Source organism: Halichoerus grypus, chromosome 3 (assembly GCF_964656455.1).
Source record: "Halichoerus grypus chromosome 3, mHalGry1.hap1.1, whole genome shotgun sequence".
NCBI classification, from domain to species: domain Eukaryota; kingdom Metazoa; phylum Chordata; class Mammalia; order Carnivora; family Phocidae; genus Halichoerus; species Halichoerus grypus.
Window position 1 is genome coordinate 32,559,586 of NC_135714.1, and position 19,388 is coordinate 32,578,973.

Consider the following 19,388-nt stretch of genomic DNA (forward strand, 5'->3'; position numbering starts at 1 on the left):
TCTCTACACCCAACATGGGGCTCAAACTCACAACCCTGAGATCAAGAGTCTCATGCTCCACTGACCAAGCCAGCCAGACACTCCTGGAGATATCTTTAAATAGGAGCATTTAATATTGGTACTGTTAGCTCTACTGGTAGAATTTTTAAGTTGGCAGTCAGCTTTTTGGAAATCAGTTTGGCAATATATATGAAGTTCTATAAAAATCACATCCATTAGCTCAATTTCACTGTTAGGAACTTAAGTAATTTAAAAGTTAATAACATTATAAAGATATTAATTGCATTTATATGATGGAATAAAAATATGGAAATAACCTATGTGAACAATGGTAATGGAATAGATAACTTTGTTGCATTGTATGTTAGGATCTAAGAAACTTGAGTATAGAAGTAATTTAAAATAGATTTTAAGAAAGTTAATCACATTTTATATGATGGAGAAAATATCTAGAAATCATCTAAACATGTAATGGTAATGGAATGGATGAATATGTTAAATTATGTGTTAGGGACTAACAAACTTGAAAATTTCTCCTTTCTGAACCAACCCTACTTTGATTCTTGATCTAGAAGAAGAAAGTGTTCGTAAGTAATATATGCTTTATATGTTCATAAAAGCATTCTGGAAGATATTCCTAAAACTACTGACATTGGTTACTGGGGGAAGGGGGTGCAGGTGGAGAGAAGTAAGTGATGAGAGACTTCTTTATGACTTTTTACCCTTCTGTATGGTTTGAATTTTTACATATCCAATACATAAGTTTTGCAATGAAAACAATATATTTTTTTTTTTTTACCTTTTTTTGTGGTTGTATTAGGCTGTCTGTCTGTATACAGGCTACATAACAAAATACCACAGACTGGATGGCTCAAACAACAGAAATTTATTTTCTCAAACTTCCAGTGGTACGAAATCCAAGATCAAGGTGCCCACAGGGTTGGTTTCTGGTGAGATCTCTCTTCCTGGCTTACAAATGGCCACCATCTGGCTGTGTCCTCACATGGCCTTTCTTCTGTGCACAGGCCTTCCTAATGTCTCTTTTTATAAGGATGCCAATGCTGTTGAATTAGGGCTTACCCTTATGAACTCATTTAACTTTAAATTACTTCCTTATAGGCCCTATCTCCAAATATAGTCACATTGGGTGTTGGGGCTTCAATATATGAATCTGAGGAGACATAATTTAATCCATAGGAGTGGTTATATATATATAACATGAAATTTACCATTCTAACCATTTTTGAGAATCCAGTTCTATGGCATTAAATATATTCACATTGTGTAAAAATCACCAACATCTATTTCAGAAACTTTTTCGTCTTTCCAATTAAAACTCTGTGCCTGTTAAACACTAATTTCCCATTCCCCCTTCTCCCCAGTCCCTGGCAACCACTATTCTACTTTCTGTCTCTGTAAATTTGACTACTCGTGGAACTTCATATAAATAAATCACAGAAGGGTGCTTGGCTGGCTCAGTCAGAAGAACATGTGACTTTTGATCTTGGGGTCGTGAGTTCGATCCCCATGTCAGGTGTAGCGATTACTTAAATAAATAAGACTTAAAAAAATAAATGAATCATACAATATTTGTCCTCTTGTGACTGACTTATTTCACTTAGCACAATTTATTTTTTTTAAAGATTTAGTTTTTTGAGAGAGAGAGAGAGGGGGAGGGGGAGGGAGAGAAGAAGAGAGAGTCTTAAGCAGACTCCACAGGACGTGGGGCTCAATCTCACAACTCTGAGATCATGACCTGAGCCAACACCAAGAGTCAGATGCTTAAACTGATTGCACCACCCAGGCACCCCTCACTGAGCATAATTTAAAGTCATCCATGTAGCTTGTAGCAGAATATCCTTCCTTTTCAAGGCTGAATAATCTTCCATTGCATGTATACACCACGTTTTGTTTATTTGTTCATCTATTGATAAAAACTTGGGTTGCTTCCACCTTTTGGCTTATTGTAAAACTTCTATGAATATGGGAGTACAAATATCTATTCAAGTCAGTGCTTTTCATTCTTTTAAACATATACGCAGAAGTGAAATTGCTGGATCATATGGTTATTCTACATTTAATTTTTTGAGGACCCATCATACTGTTTTCCACAGTAGCTGCACTATTTTACATTCCTACCAGCAGTGCACGAGGGTTCCAGTTCCCCACATCCTCACCAATACTTGTTACTTTCTTTTTTTTTCATATTATTCATCCTAATAGGTGTGAGGTGGTATATCATTATAGCTTTGATTTGCATTGTCCTGATAATTAGTGATGAAAATCTTTACATGTGCTTACTGGCAATTTGTATGTATCTTCTTTAGAGAACTGTTCAAGTACTTTGCCCATTTTTTAATTGAGTGGCTCGTTTTTTTGTTGTTGAGTTGTAGAAGTTCTCTATATATTCTGGATATTAATCCCTTATCGGGTATATAATTTGCAAACATTTTCTTTCATTGCATGGGTTGCCTTTTCACTCTGTTGACAGTGTCCTTTGCACAAAAGTTTTAAATTTTGATAAAGTCCAGTTTATCTATTTTTTCTTTTATTGCCTATGGTTTTGGTGTCATATCCAAGAAATCATTACCAACTCCAATGAAGCTTTTCCTCTGTTTTCTTCTTCTTCTTTTTTTTAAGATTTTATTTATTTGAGAGAGAGAGCGTGCACACACAGAGACAGAGGGAGAAGCAGACTCCCTGCTGAGCAGGGAGCCTGATGAGGGGCTCAATCCCAAGACCCTAAGACCATGACTGGAGCCAAAGGCAGACACTTAACCAACTGAGCCACCCGGGAGCCCCCATCTGTTTTCTTCTAAGAGTTTTATAGTTTTAGCTATTAAGTTTAAATCTTTGATCAATTTTCAGCTATTTTTTTTTTTATATATAGTGTAAGGTAAGGGTCTAACTTCATTCCTTTGCATTTGGATATTCATTTTTCTGAGCACCATTTGTTGAAAAGACTGTTCTTTCCCTATTGAATAATCTTGATACTCTTGTCAAAAATCATCTGACCATATATGTGAGTGTTTACTTCTGGGTTCTCTATTCTATCATATTTGTGTGTGTGTGTGTGTGTGTGTCCATTTTTATGTCAGTACCACACTGTTTTGATTATGATTACTGTGGCTCTATAGTAAGTTTTGAAATCCAGAAATGTGAGACCTCCAACTTTTTTCTTCTTATTTTAAGATTGTTTTGACTATTCAGGGTCCTTTGAGAGTCCATATGAATTTTAGGAATGATTTTTCTATTTCTGCAAAAAATGTCATTGGGATTTTGATAGGGAGTGTGTTGATCTGTAGATCACTTTGGGTAGTATAGATGTCAAAATAATATAAAGTCTTCCAATCCATGAACACAGGATGGATGTCTTCATTTATTTGTATCTTTAATTTGTTTCAGCAATGTTTTCTAGTTTTCAGTGTAGTAGTTTTTCACTTCCTTGTTTAAGTTTATTCCTAAATATTTTATTCTTTTTGATGCTATTATAAATTGAATTGTTTTCTTAATTTTTCTTTTGGATTATTCATTGTATATAGAAATGCAACTGATTTCTGAGTGTTGATTTTGTATCCTGCAACTTTGCTGAATTTGTTTATTAGTTCTTTTGTTTGTTTTTTGTTCTGAATTTGTTTATTAGTATATCATCTGCAAACAGAGATAATTTTACTTCCTTTCCAATGTGGATGTCTTTATTTATTTTTCTTGCCTAATGGCTCTAGCTAGGACTTCCAGTACAATGTTGAATAGAAGTCATCAGTGAATGAATTATGACTACCATACAACATATGGAAAAATGCTTATGGACCTACTGTTAAGGGGAAAAATGACACAACATGCACACTATAATTACATCTGGGTAAAGAATATTACACAGATGAATAAACACTAAAAAAAGGAATATTAAAAGTGTTAGGAAGTGAGATAATTCCTGATTTTACCATGTTTGAAAAAAAATTTTTTAAAGATTTTATTTATTTATTTGATAGAGAGAGAGAGAGAGAGAGAACACAAGCAGGGGAGTGAGAGAGGGAGAAGCGGGGCTCGATCCCGGGACCCAGGGATTATGACCTGAGCCGAAAGCAGACACCTAATGACTGAGCCACCCAGGCACCCCTGAAAAATTTTTTTAAAGATTTTATTTATTTTTTTAGAGAGAGAGTGTGTGTGCACAAGTGAGGGGAAGGGCAGAGGGAGAGGGAGAGAGAGAATCTCAAGCAGACTCCATGCTGAGTGCAGAGCCCAACACAGGCTCAATCCTGGGTCCCTGAGATTATAACCTGAGCTGAAATCAACAGTCAGATGCTCAACCAACTGAGCCACTCAGGCACTATTCATGTTCGAAATTTTAAAAATATTTCAGCAGCTGAACTATAGTCTGAACTGAGCATATTAAGAATTACTGTGTTTTTTTAATATTAATATTCTAAGGATATTGGGCTTTGTTCTTAAAACTAATCCATTCATTCCAAACAGTAGTTGAGATTGATGTTTTATCTCAGACCTGAAAGGTTTGCATCTATTAAAAACAGTTTACCAACTGTTAAAATGCCTGAGATAACTTGAAGTTCAGAGAGGTCTATGTTTTTATGTTTTATCTTTTTAATAAAGATCTCTACTCTTGGGTGTCTGGGTGGCTCAGTCGGTTAAGCAGCTGCCTTTGGCTCAGGTCATGATCCTGGGGTCCTGGGATTAAGTCCCGCATAGGCTCCCCGCTTGGTGGGGAGTCTGCTTCTCCCTCTCCCTCTGCCCCTCCCCCCTGCTCGTGCTCTCTCTCTCTCTCTCTCTCTCTCCCTCTCTCTCAAAGATATAAATAAAATCTTTAAAAAAAAAATCTCTACTCTTTATCATATTTACTTCCAAGTTTCATGAGTAGAAATTTGAATAAGAAAGACATTTCTTTGGGTTAGGAAAATAAAAGGCAAATTATTTGTCCGCTGACGCCGGGGATAATGTTTAATAAGTGTGAGAAGCAGTGTGATAGCTTCAGTATGGTTGCAGTTTGCCTTTCCACATTTCTTCCTTTTAGAAGAGATTATTTATGGGCGCATGGCTGGCTCAGTGGGTAAAGCATGCAACTTCTTGATCTCAGAGTTGTGGGTTCAAGTCACACGTTGGTTGTAGAGATCACTTAAAAATAAAATCTTAAAAAAAAATAGAAGCTATTATTTCATTCTCTGGAACACGTTAAACACACACACACAAATATTTGTGTTATTAAGGGACCCCCAAAGCATTACTGGAGGATTTTAAGTACTCATTTCCTGGCTATTATATTACCTCTTTATCTGACTAAATCCACAGACTTCTAGCTTCAGCCACATTCCAAAATGCCACCTATTTAACTTTCCCTTGCTACTGGAAATCAACTTTAAATTGTTAAAAAGAATCTAAATGCCAAATTAATGGGAGATTAAAATAGATGAAAGGATGTTCTTTCCTGAACTAGGCTTTAATCTAGGATCAACTATGACTAGAAATCCTTTGGCTCTGGGAAATCTACCGCGCTTACACTTCTAATTATATGAAACAGTTTGAAAGGAGTCCAGCTCAAATCATTGTATCAGGGACTGTTTCATTTTAAGTGAAAGGGGGTCCTGTTTTTGAGCCCACAGCTAAGAATACATGATACTAAAGACTACCCTCCCCTGGGAACCTGGCTGGTTCAGTCAGTGGATAGTGGGACTCTTGATCGCAAGGTCATGAGTTCAAACCCCACATTGGGTGTAGAGATTACTTTATAAAAAAAAAAAAGACCTACCCTCCCCTAACCCATTCTGTGTTTGAAGAAGCATCAGCTTTTGGAGTCTATCCCTTCCTCATTGGGTCTAGTGAGAGGTACCAGTTAAGAAAACACAAACCCCCACTATTATCCCCTCCCTCCTGTAAGGGAAGACAGGAACAATGAAAGTTGCATTTTAGAGGGAATACAGTGTTCTAAAGAGAGGACATTCTCTTTCCTTACATTGTGAGGGAGAGTAGAGAATATCCCCCTTCCCTAAGACCAGGAAGGGAGTTACCAAAGGAATCGTTCATAAAGTAGAGGTCCTTGAACCCTCTGACCCATTACCTGCCTCAGTAAGTTGAGAATCCATGATTGCCTCTGGTCTAAAAATTGCTGAGCCATTCTCCTGATGCTGCTAGGGAATAGAAAAAAGAGACATGAGAGGGGTGCCCGGTTGGCTCAGTCAGTAGGCTTAGTCAGTAGACACTTGATCTTAGGGTCATGAGTTCAAGCCCTACATAGGGCAGAGAGCTTACTTAAATACATAAATAAAATTTTATTTTATTTTTTTTAAAGATTTTATTTATTTATCTGAGGATGAGAGAGAGAACACGAGAGGAGAGAGGGTCAGAAGCAGAAGCAGATTCCCCGCTGAGCAGGGAGCCCGATGCGGGACTCGATCCTGGGACTCCAGGATCATGACCTGAGCCGAAGGCAGTCGCTTAACCAACTGAGCCACCCAGGCGCCCCCATAAATAAAATTTTAAATATTTTTTAAAAAGACATGAGAAAGTGGGTAAAGCTGAGAGGGGGGGTGTCAGCCGAGTAGGGGGGCAGTCTGCATACCTACTGTTTGGAATGGCAAGTTTCCCAAGACTCAAGTTGTACTACATGGTATAGCAAGGCCCTAGAACTGCCCCATCACCACACAAGCACAAAAGCACGTGCAATGCATACCCATACCAGCCATGTATTATCTCCAGCTCAAGCAGGCAAAAAAATTCCAACTCCGAATTCTGAGAGAAAAACCAATTCGCCCAGCTTAGTGCACTCCTGGTCCAACTGGCTAGGGACTGAAGAGCATACTATGTGTGAGCAAACTCAGAGAAGGAGGCATTGGCAGGCTCGTTTAAAGAAGGGGATGGAAAGTAAATGAGAGACATTACAGCACAGTTTATCTGCAACCGATATTTTGATGATAACAATTTGGGAAACTGGCCCATTGTAAGAGAAGATATGTTCCTTTTCCTAACTAAATCTTCCATTTTGAGGTAATATCAAATAATAGACCTGTAATATCAAATAATGTTTATTTTTTTTAAATGTCTATTTTTAAAAAAAAATTTTTATTTGTTTTTTGACAAAGAGACAGCGAGAGAGGGAACACAAGCCGGGGGAGTGGGAGAGGGAGAAGCAGGCTTCCAGCCGAGCAGGGAGCCCGATGTGAGGCTCGATCCCAGGACCCTGGGATCATGACCTGAGCTGAAGGCAGATGCTTAATGACTGAGCCACCCAGGTGCCCCTCAAATAATGTTTGATGTAAAACTTAATTGCCGTTATTACATGACTGTAATTGGCAAAAGTGGTTACATATTTTATCTCTCCAATAAATTATTTATGGAAGACACCCACCCCCCCAAAAAAACAAACCTCAAGAACAAAAAAAGAAAGTACTCATTTGGAGTAACTGTCATTTTGGTTAATTATTATGTGCCCGACTTCTAGGCAAAATGTTTTTGGACCATAAGAAGGTTCACGGTATACAAGTAGTCATCATTATCAGCAACAATAACAAACACCTATAAAGCACTTATAGAAGGTCAAGTCTTTCTGCTGCTGCGGTCATGGTTAAGTTCAAATAAACTGAGTGCCTTCTAAAAGGAAATCATTGTGTGGAGTGCTGGTGCTGGAACAACTGGGAATCCGTATTAAAAATCTTAAGTATAGGGGTAACTGGGTAGCTCGGTCGGTTGAGCGTACGACTCGATTTCGGCTTAGGATCCTGAGTCAAGCCCTAGGTCAGGATCCATGCTGGGTGTGGAGCTGCTTAGGACTCTTTCTTTACCTCGCCCTCTGCCCCTCCCCCACCCCCCTTCCCACACAAAAAAGACTACTACTCAGTAATAAACGGGCATGGATTGTTGATGTACACAACATGGATAAATCTCAAATGCGTTATGCTGAGTGAAAGAACCCCATATCAAAGGATAGGTACTGTAGTATTTCATCTGTGACATTCTGATAAAAGTAAAAATATAGGGAGGCGCCTGGGTGGCTCAGTTGGTTGAGTGTCTGACTTCAGCTCAGGACATGATCTCAGGGTCCTGGGGTCAGCTCTGTGTTGGCCGGCGTTCAGCGGGGAGTCTGCCTCTCCCTCTCCCTCTGCCCCTCACCCACTCATGCTCACACGTTCTCTCTCTGTCTCTCAAATAAATAAAATCTTTAAAAAATGTAAAACTAGGGGCGCCTGCGTGGCTCAGTCGGTTAAGTGTGTGCCTTCGGCTCAGGTCATGATCCCAGGATCCTGGGTTCAACCCCACGTCAGGCTCCCTGCTCGGCGGGAAGCCTGCTTCTCCCTCTCCCATGCCCCCTGCGTGTGTTCCCTCTCTCGCTGTGTCTCTCTCTGCCAAATAAATAAATAAAATCTTTTAAAAAAATAAATAAAGTAAAACTATAGGAACAAATATAATGCATACAGATCAGTGGTTGCCAAGATTAGGAGTGGAAAAGGGCCATAGGGGCAGCAGGAGGGAATTATTTCAGGTGTTGAATTGTTTTGTAGCCTGTCTGTGGTGGTGGTTACAAGAATCTACACATGCAAAAAAAAAAAAATCTATACATGCATAAAATATCATAGATATGTACATTACACTGAAAACATGAATTTTTATGTATTTATTTGCCAGAAAAAATAATTATCTGCATAAAGAGCTTCCTTGATGCTTTAAAAAACATTACCTTATATTAACATATGTATAATCATAAGTATTAACATATGTATACATCCATGAAGCTAGCACCACAACCACAACCAAGAAAACTAATTTATCACACCCACGTGTTGCTTTTGTAATCCCTCCTTCCTCTTCATTCTAGACCCTCTTCCCCAAGCAATCACTTCCTAGATTTTGCATTTTATAGACTTTTATATAAATGTATTCACACAACATGTACTCCTTTTTTGTCTAACTTCTTTCACTCAGCATGCTTATTTTGAGATTTATCCCTGTTGTTTCATGTATGAATAGTTCATTCTTTTTTATCGCTGTGTAACATTCCATTGTACAGTATACCATAATTTGTTTATCCATGAACTTCTCTGGGTTTTCAGTTTGGGCTATTAAAAATAAAGCTACTAGGGACATTTATGCTTTCATGTTTCTTATATAAATACCTAGGAGTGGAATGGTTGTGTCGTATAGAAGGCACATATTTAACTTTTAAGAAACTGCCAAACTGCCAAAGTACCATTTTACATTCCCATCAGCAACGTGTAAGAGTTAATTCCTTCTTATCCTTACCAATAATTGGTATGGTCAGTCTTTTCAGTTTTAGGCATAGGTGTGGAGTGTTACCTAATTGTGGTATTAATTTGTATTTCCCTAATATCTAATAGTGTTAAGCATCTTTTCATGTATTTATTTGCTGTTATATACCCTCTTTGGTCAAGTAAGTCTAAAGATTTTAGTGAAGCAGCTTTCAAGAGGTATAAACATAAAATTTAAACCTCCAAGTATTTACTATTTCCTCTAAGAGCTCCTTTTAAATATTTGTTTAAATAATAGCTTTATTGGGGTGTCTGGGTGGCTCAGTCGTTAAGCATCTGCCTTTGGTTCAGGTCATGATGCCAGGGTCCTGGGATAGAGCCCTGAGTAGGGCTCCCTGCTCAGCGGGGAGCCTGCTTCTCCCTCTCCCTCTGCCTGCCGCTCCTCCTGCTTGTGCTCTCTCTCTCTTACTCTCTCTCTCTGTGTCAAATAAATAAATAAAATGTTTAAAAAAATAAATAATAGCTTTATTGAGATATGATTCATACACCAAAAAATTCACCCTTTTAAAGTGTACAATTCATAGTTTTTAGTATATTCATAGATTCGTGCAACCACTACTACTGTCTACTCTCAGAACATTTTCATCACTGCAACAAGAAACCACATAATCAGTAAGAATCACTTTCCATGCACCTCCTTCTTTCGACCGCTGGAAACCACTACTATACTTTCTGTTTCTGTGGATTTGCCTATTCTGGCCCAGCAGTGGAATTGCTTGGGCATATGGTAACTCTAAGTTCAGCATTTTGAATAATTATTAAACTATCTTCCAAAGTGGTTATGCCATTTTACAATCATAATAACAATGTATGAGAGTTCCATGCACTCCACATATATTCTACATTCTCACCAACTTGTTATTGCCTTTTGTTTTTTAGCCATCTTACTGGGTATGAAGTGGTATGTCACTGTGATTTTGATTTGCATTTCCCTAATGACTAATTACGTGGGGCATCTTTGCATGTACTTATTGGCCATTTGTATGTTTTCCTTGGAGAAATGTCTATTCATATCTTTCACCCATTTTTTAATCAAATTGTCTTTTTATTGTTGATTTTTAAGAGTCATTTGTATATTTTGGATTCAACTCCCTTATCAGTTATATCTTGTAAGTATTTTTTTATTCAGTGGATTATCCTTTTACTTTCTTGATAGTGTCCTTTGAAGCAACACTTCTTTGTCCTTTGAAGTGAAAGGCTTCAAAGTTTTTAGTTTTGATAAAATTCAGTTTATGTATTTTTTTCTTTTGTCACTTGTGTTTTGGTATCATACCTAAGAAACTATTGCCTAATCTGAGGTCATAAAAATTTACCCCTATGTTTTCTTCTATGTGTTTTATTGCTTTAGCTCTTAGGACTATGACCCATTTTGAATTAATTTTTATATATTATGACCTAGGGGTCCAACTTCATTCATTTGCATGTGGAGACCCAGTTGTCCCAGTACTACTTGTCGAAAAGACTATTTTCCCCCGTCTTTTTAATAGTTTAAATCTCTGATTGGGAAATATGTCTATGCAAAACTCATGCATTACTTAATTTCCGAGCGTAGTATCATCATACTTACTTAATGTCTACCAGAGTTATCTGTCATCTTATGACCTGAATATGAATAGTCATGGTTTTAGTTTGCTTTGACATCCAAGAGATGTCCAGGAAGTAAGCTATATTTGCTTTTTTAAAAAAAATGTTTCAGGGCACCTGGGTGGCTCAGTCATTAAGCGTCTGCCTTCAGCTCAGGTCATGATCCCAGCCTGGCGTCGAGCCCCACATCGGGCTCCCTGCTTGGCTGGAAGCCTGCTTCTCCCGCCCTCACTCCCCCTGCTTGTGTTCCCTCTCTCGCTGTGTCTCTCTCTGTCAAATAAATAAATAAAATCTTAAAAAAAAAAAATGTTTCTTAGTACAGTAATAGTTCATATTATTCCTTAGAGACAAGAAAACGTAACTCTTTACAATGTTATTTAGTTCTATAGTTTCTTGCATAAACCTATCATTTTTTATTTTTATTTTTTTTTAAAGATTTTATTTATTTATTTGTCAGAGTGAGAGAGAGTGCACAAGCAGGAGGAGAGGCAGAGTGAGAGGGAGAAGCAGGCTCCCCGATGAGTGAGGAGCCCGATGCGGGGCTCGATCCCAGGCCCCTGGGATCACGACCTGAGCCGAAGGCAGATGCCCAACGAACTGAACCACCCAGGCGTCCCAATATATCATTTTTTAAACTGCAAAGATATTGGTAGAACCTTTACTTATATCCAGTGATGACTTCATTAGAGCTAGAACGTGGGTTCTCCACCCAGCTTCAAAGTTTACTTTTTAAACAAAATTTACATAAGTTAACAGACAATATTTGCAGTGGTTTTGTAGTGTATTAACTTAGTTAAACAAGAACTGAGTCCCAGAAATTTTCTTCCTTACATAGGTACAGGGTAGCCTGGGCCACAAGAGACATTTTGGGTGAGGGTGAGATCTGGAAGGCAGAGGTGAAAAGGAGCCATCTTAAAAAAAAAAAAAAAGTTTTATTTCGACATAATTCACTCTCCATCTAGCCATGTAACTCACCCATTATCATCTTCTTTGTACACTCGAAGGGTCAATGCAGCACACCACCTACTGTTGCAGTTCACACACATTGTCAGTGATTTGTTGGCTCACTTTGGAGGTGTGCGGCAGCAGCGGGGTCCAAAGCAACTCTGTCTCCTGCTGGATCTCCTCCCTTAGCTTCTCCAACTCTGACTCCTGAGTCAGCTGCACATTTAGCTTCATAATGAAGGATACTAGCTTCTCTTGCAAGTTACCTGCATCGCTGACGTTAAAGGCTTAGAGGTGGTAAGGGACCAACGCAGGTTCTAGCTTGTCCTCCTGGGTTCCAGTTTATCTTCGCTCTCCCCTACTTCACGTCCATTTTTCCCTCTGGACTGCCTGCCATGCTGGCGGCTTCAGGCCCAGCACCAGACACAGAAGCAAAAGCCAGACATAAACTATTTAACCAGTTCCCACAATTGCCTAAGGTCAAATGTTACATCATTACACACTTACAATCTTTGCAAACCCTCCCTGTCAATAAGCCATCTAAGTGTATAATTAATGAAGAGTCGACCGGCTATACAACCTTCACCCCTAATTCCCAAAATGCTTGTCTAGAGTGTTTTATCCAATTGTTTTTTTGTGAGCTCTTGTTTCTTACGATATTCAGCTCAAGATTATCACTTGGATTTTCCCCCAGGGTCTGCCTTAGTATATCAGATGAACACCAAGACAGGATGAAATGGCCTGGGGGTAAAAAATAAACTTTTAGGTCTATTGAATACGGGAGTACAATGTACAAGACTGGTTAAGCTTGCTAATCAGCCCCTTAGGGTGATGGAATTAATTTAAGGGATATGGAATGCCTCTATAAAAGGGTAAAAATTAAAATGTAGTTAAAATTTAGAATGTATGATTTTAAAAATGTATGTCTTGAGGTATCTTTTTTACTTTAATATGTAATTAGTACAGATAAGGTTTTTAATAGAAATTTCTCACCCTACTGGGTAAAATTGAAAAGAGAATAATACATTAATTGACTCTTTGACCAGCACTAGTTGGAGATGTGAAATGAGAACTTTTAGAGTTACTAAGCCAGGCCTTCCCTGCTGCTATTGCAGAATTGGGTCCCTCATTTCAACCGATTGTTCAAGGATATCAGGCAACCAACCTGGTTCACTGATAGCAGTTCCAAAACACAGGGTCATGGAAAGCAGTGGCCCACCCAGGGTCCAGTAGATGGCAAAATTCCTGTGAAAGAAAAGAAGTTGGTCCAGGGGGCTAACTTAGAGGCAGTATTCCTGGCAGTGATAGAATTAGATACAAATAGAAGTCCTATTCTCTGAGTGTCTACTGGCTCTTGGACTGTTACCAAGGGATTTGCAATCTGGCCTAGCAAGTGGGCCAAAAATCAGTGGATGTTAAAAGGGGTACTGCTCTTTGGAAATCTTTATGTAAATTCCAAAGCAAACAAGAGTGAAACACATGTTGCTGCTCACCAAAGAAACCTGATGCAAGGGATCAACAAGTTTGATCTCTCTTTTTTTTTTTTTTTTTTTAAGATTTTTTAAATTTATTTGACAGAGAGAGACACAGCAAGACAAGCAGGGGGAGTGGGAGAGGGAGAAGCAGGCTTCCCACTGAGCGGGGAACCCGATGCAGGGCTCCATCCCAGGACCCTGGGATCATGACCTGAGCCAAAGGCAGACACTTAACGACTGAGCCCCTTGATCTCTTGAAGTGGCAACCTGGGTCCATGAAATGAGTTGACATTAGGGAATTCAAGCCGCGCAGCAATGGACCGCATGACAAAAGTACCAGTGGTCTTCACTGAAACTCAAACTGTTAATAACATTTCTGTTTACAATTAGCCTTTGGTAGTATTCCCAGGGCAGAAGGTCCAGCGCATAGCTGGCCAGTAGATAATATTGACTCTTTATCTATTGCTCCAGGGGAACTTAGATGGATATTGAAAGAACTTGATACATAGTCTGGGTTGGGTTTTGCACACCTAGGGACTGAAGCCGCTGTCTTTAAAACTACTGAAAAGCTGGAACAAGAATATTGTGACCATTTGGCCCTGTTAGTTACATTTCCTCAGATCAAAGCACTCACTTCTCTGCCCACACGGTACAACAATGGGCAAAGAAACATCACAGTCACTGGACTGGGCTAATCATATTCCTTATCACCCTCAAAGGAGTCGATTAGTAGACAATTAGAATTGAATTAAACACAACAACTACTTAAAAAGATGCAGGGGTGAGATGGATTGAAGGATTGGTCTACAAACCTCTAGCTTGTGTTTTGCAATTTAACATGAGGGAGACTGAAGTTGGGTCTCAGTTAAACAAATTGTTAGGCTTTTATAGTTGACCCAGGGAAAAGAGAGTGGGGGATAATAGAGGAACATAAAGAAAGGTCTTTCGTAGTTTTGACAATTTTCTTTTTTTTTAAAGATTTTATTTATTTCAGAGAGAGAGCACGAGCAGGGGGAAGGGCAGAGGGAGAAGCAGACTCCCCACTAAGCAGGGAGCCTGACTCTCGGGGCTTGATCCCTGGACCCTGAAACCATGACCTGAGCCAAAGGCAGATGCTTAACCAACTGAGCCACCCAGGCGTCCCAGACAATTTTTCTTTTTTAATGCTGTCTTAGTCCATTTGGGCTGTTAAAAGAAAGTACCACAGATTGGGTGGCTTATGTACAACAGAAATTTATTTCTCTCGGGGCGCCTGGGAAAAAAGAAATTTATTTATCTCACAGTTCTGGAGGCTGAAAGTCAGAGATTACAGTGCCAGCATGATTGAGTTCTAATGAGGGCCCTCTTTCAGTTTGCAAACCACTGATTTCTCATTGAATCCTCACAAGGCACAGAGCAGAGAGCAACAGTAGGCCTCATGACTTTTATAGGGGCACTAATCCCATTTATGAGGGAACAATCCTCATCTAATCCTAATCACCTCCCAAAGGCTCCACCTCCTAGTACCATCACATTGCAGGGAGGGTTTTGAGATAAATTTGGGGGGGTGGGGATGGACACAAACTTATCAGTCCATAACAAACGCACTGGACTGGTAGTCCCTGGCCTGGATATATAATTAAGGGCTCCCGAGGCTGATAACGTAAAACAAGATAGTATCTACTAATTTGAACCTAAAGCAAGAATTTCAAAGAGTTTGATGGGATAGACTATCCCTTCCCCCACTTTACCAAGTTGGGGCTAACTGTACAAATGTTTTGTTGCCTAGTGGACAGGATAGCCCCATTTTCTCTACGTATTCAATCTGATCCCCTAAATTTGGAATGGACTGAAAGCTAAGTCCAAACACACTTCATCTCATTACCAGCTACATGGACTAGCCCAGGGGCTAAAGCAGAAGGACCTTATTCAGGAAGAAAGGTTTGAATTAAAATTGATGATTAATGAAAGAAAAGTAAAATTATTGCTGAGGGGAAAGGAGCCAATAAATGGTTTTTACAGAAGGGAAAATCTAACAATGCTAGTGAGGCTTAGACAGAGACTTAGAATAAAAGAATAATATTCTGTCTTAATTTAGACTCAGGTGCCTGTTCCAGGGGAAGGAGCCTGCCAAAACCTCTTCCTCTTTTGAGGGGCGCCTGGGTGGCTCAGTCGGTTAAGCGTCTGCCTTTGGCTCAGGTCATGATCTCAGGGTCCTGGGATTGAGCCTGCATCCCCTGCATGGGGCTCCCTGCTCAGAGGGGAGTCTGCTTCTCCCTCTGCCTCTCCCCCTGGATTTTGATCTCTCTCTCTTTGCTCACTCTCTCTCTCTCAAAGAAATAAATAAAATCTTAAAAACAAAACAAAACAGGGCGCCTGGGTGGCTCAGATGGTTAAGCGTCTGCCTTCGGCTCAGGTCATGATCCCAGAGTCCTGGGATCGAGTCCCGCATCGGGCTCCCTGCTCCTTGGGAGCCTGCTTCTCCCTCTGCCTCTCTCTCTCTCTCTCTCTGTCTCTCATGAATAAATAAATAAAATCTTTAAAAAAACAAAACAAAACAAAACAAAACGTCTTCCTCTTTTGAAGAGCCAGGAAGTAAGCTGAAGAAAAACAAACAAACTTCCAGGAATGGTCTACATTCTCAAAATGAATGATAAAAGTGGGAAGTTCTAACTGTGACTATATAGTAAAATACTAATGTGGCTATGTCTTTTGGTTTTTGTTTCATAGGACATTATACCTACAGAAGAGAATTGGCCTTTCCAAGGAAGAGGTAGAGTTGATTAATGATAGATTGATCACGGTTCTTAATCATACAGCAGATGTATACCTTATAGTTCAGATAGCTCTAGATTAAGGAGGCAGAAGAATCATAAAGTCAGTATAAAAATATGAGAAAATTTATGCTGATATTATTTAGTGGTTTAGTTTCTGCTTGAATTCATACTACCTCCTCACTGGTTATTGCAAATGTTTATTCAGAATCTGTGCATGCATTTCAATTGTAAGGCAAGTCAATTTCTGTCAAAACAGGGATAATTGTTTTGCTGTAAAAAGATCTTGACTGCAGATTAGAATGGTGGACTGAACTGTGACAGTTGATTCGCACAGGCCAGAAATGAGCCTGCACTGTTTTGCTAAAGTTCCTGCATGGCCCTGACCCCTGGTCAAGTCAAGAAACATATTGATGGATAGTGTTGTTTCATAACCGTGGGTCTGAGGAGTTTTGAGGTAGTTGCAATTTGTACCACTTTGTCAAGATTGATTATTAATATCAATGAGACCAGTGCTCTATCGCTGGGCTCAGCTCAGCTGTTGAGACTGGCTATTTAGCAGGAATATACCTACATGACCAGTAAAATGTAACAAACTCCACCCAAGACTCCATTTTGGGCTTTTTGCTTCCACGATATTCTGTGCACACACCAGTGGTTCCTGACCTGAGAGAGAAACTGCATCTGGCTTCAAGCCTTATGCAAGCGAAGCAGCCCACCCTGGCCTCTCCGGACCCCTGACAGTGAGGCAGCCTTTACTGTGATGCAATTTTTACTTCAATGCCATTGATATATTCTTCTTTTTTTTTTTTAACAGACTGTAAATTTGTAAGCACCGTCATTTTGAGTGTTGTGAGTCTTCTTGAGCAATAAAACCCTGTGTAACTATTACTGTCAGTGCATGTGTAGATATTACACATTAACTAAAAATATTCTAAGAAAATAAAGGCATGCAGTTTAGGTTATCATCAGGGACTCTGTTGAAAAGATAAGAAAGGAAATAAAGGATGACAAGAGGATGTAATATTACTTAATTTAGGAGGAACATAATAAGCAGAATATTTTGACTCCAGAACCCCACTACTTAAGGGGAGAGGGTCAAAACTGGCTGTTCCAGTTCCAATTAGAACCATCCTCAACACATAGCAGTTTATTTGAAATTAAAATACTTGACTAAACCTTCAGCTGTTATGATATCATACTGAGGTTGGCCAAGAGCACGGTGAGATTCCGGAGAATGATTTTATGATATTTGAACTGATAATCCTAGAGTCTCCCCGAACTCCAAGCTAAGGGCACCATGTTTCATGTCTAAAATGAGACAGTGGGGAAATTTAAGGAGAGGTATTGATGAATAAATTGCTATGGTTGGTGAAATACTTTGTAGCATCCCACATGAGTTGAAGTGGGAATAATTTGGAAACCCAACCATAGAAATATTTTCAGTTCTTAAATATAAGTTATCTAGGACTAGAGCAAAAGTTTTGAGAGAGCATAAGATTAGTTAGATCCAGCGGATAAGAATGAAAAAGAGATGGTATTTGACAATATTTTGAAAGCACAGTGTGAAAGCAAAGAAATCATTTTTACCCTAAAATTATAGAAACCGAGGTACTTGTAGCTGAACCAGGGACAAAATCTAGGACAAAGTTTTCCCTAACAGAACGATCTACATGGGTGGAGGCCTGCTTTTCCTACTGGAACACTGACCCTACTTTCAAACATAATTTAGGACCTGATATCATTTTCAACAATTAAATAATAGGACTACTGAGTAATATAAGACAGACACTGTGGTTATTTGATGACTGAATAAGCATGACACAGGAAAAGAACACACAGTCCTTGGCTTTGATAAATAGTTCTCCACCCAAATACTGGAAATCACATAAGGAGAAGCTGCCATTAAATTATGGATGACTCTGTCCACCAATTACTTGTAAGCAGAGTAAATAGATCATCAGGGACAGTCTAAAATAAAACGTGATAGGCATTAGCCAGTGGCAGTTGAGCATTTTTGAGGTGCTAGTTCTCGTGCTGTGTGTTAGGTATAGTATGTAACTCACAGTAATGCAAGAGATAACATTATTATTACCTTTTCACAGATGAGGAAACTGAAGACCATAAAGTCACTCCAGTTTTCGGACATCAGGCCATTGTTTAATGACCTATGCAGTGGCTAGTGGTAACAATGGAGAAAGAATATCTGAAAGGAAAAAACCAGCTCACTAGATTTGAATCACCAAAAGTGATTACTTCAAATGAGGAATTCATATGAATTTATTCTAGGGGCGCCTGGGTGGCTCAGTCGTTAAGCGTCTGCCTTCGGCTCAGGTCATGATCCCGGGGTCCTGGGATCGAGTCCCACATTGGGCTCCCTGCTCGGCGGGAAGCCTGCTTCTCCCTCTCCCTCTGCCCCTGCTTGTGTTCCCTCTCTCGTTCTGTCTCTCTGTGTCAAATAAATAAATAAAATCTTTAAAAAAAAAGAATTTATTCTAGCTCTTCTTCTATACAACATGCATATTTTATACGAATCATAGCACTAATTAAATTTCCACTTTTATAAAGTATGTTCTTTTATTTCTCATTCATTCATTCCTTTCATCATCATCATCATCCAGTGTTAACTGTAAACTGTGCATTGCCCTAATACTTAAATCTTAATCAAAGAATCAACCAATAAAAAAAATCCTTACCTTCTGCTTCCTGGTATGCTGAGGATTTTAACAGTTGCCCACTCCCCTTCAATAAAGCAAAACAATCTCTGCCTCCAGAAATTTTGAGAAGATGCTGCACAATACAAAATAATGCAAAATAAAAATAAGTAGGGGTGACTGGGTGGCTCAGTCAGTTAAGCGTCTTTCTTTGGCTCAGGTCATGATCCCAGGGTCCTGGGGTCCTGGGATGGAGCCCCACATCGGGCTCCCTGCTCAGCGGGGAGCCTGTTTCTCCCTCTCCCTTTGCCTGACACTCTCCCTGCTTATGCTCTCTCTCTCTAATAAAAAAATAAAATCTTTAAAAAATAATAAATAAAAATAAAAATATGTGAAACAGAGACTGAGCTGTCTGATAAAGAGGTGATTCTTTGATGTTCTCTTTCTTATATCCAAAATGTGCACATTTAAACTCCTATTCTGCAAGGAAAAGAGTAACAAGAGAACCACTAAATTGACATAATGTAAGGTAGACTTTCTCAAATGCAACAGACAGGCGTCTAATACTTTTAATTGAAATTTTACATTTTGACCACTTTTGTTATATTAATAGTAAATATGCTTCAAACAATATTTCTAAAGTCACCAGCATACTCAGGAGATGTTTCCAGTGGTTTTACTAGCACAAAATTAACTTCTAGT

The 19,388-nt window shown here is 39.1% G+C and overlaps 1 long non-coding RNA gene across 2 annotated transcripts; it reads right to left on the reverse strand.

The window, feature by feature from the left end:
• Positions 1-867: 867 nt before the first annotated feature.
• Positions 868-12,252, reverse strand: LOC118548245 (uncharacterized). Of its 2 annotated transcripts, none has more exons than XR_013446132.1 (3): positions 11,835-12,252; positions 6,078-6,143; positions 868-1,171 (listed from the first exon to the last, which is right to left on the reverse strand). It is a non-coding gene; the product is annotated as an uncharacterized LOC118548245 (long non-coding RNA). The 2 variants fall into 2 exon arrangements; XR_004923521.2 differs by having other exon boundaries at positions 6,074-6,143.
• Between the last annotated feature and the right edge of the window lie 7,136 nt (positions 12,253-19,388).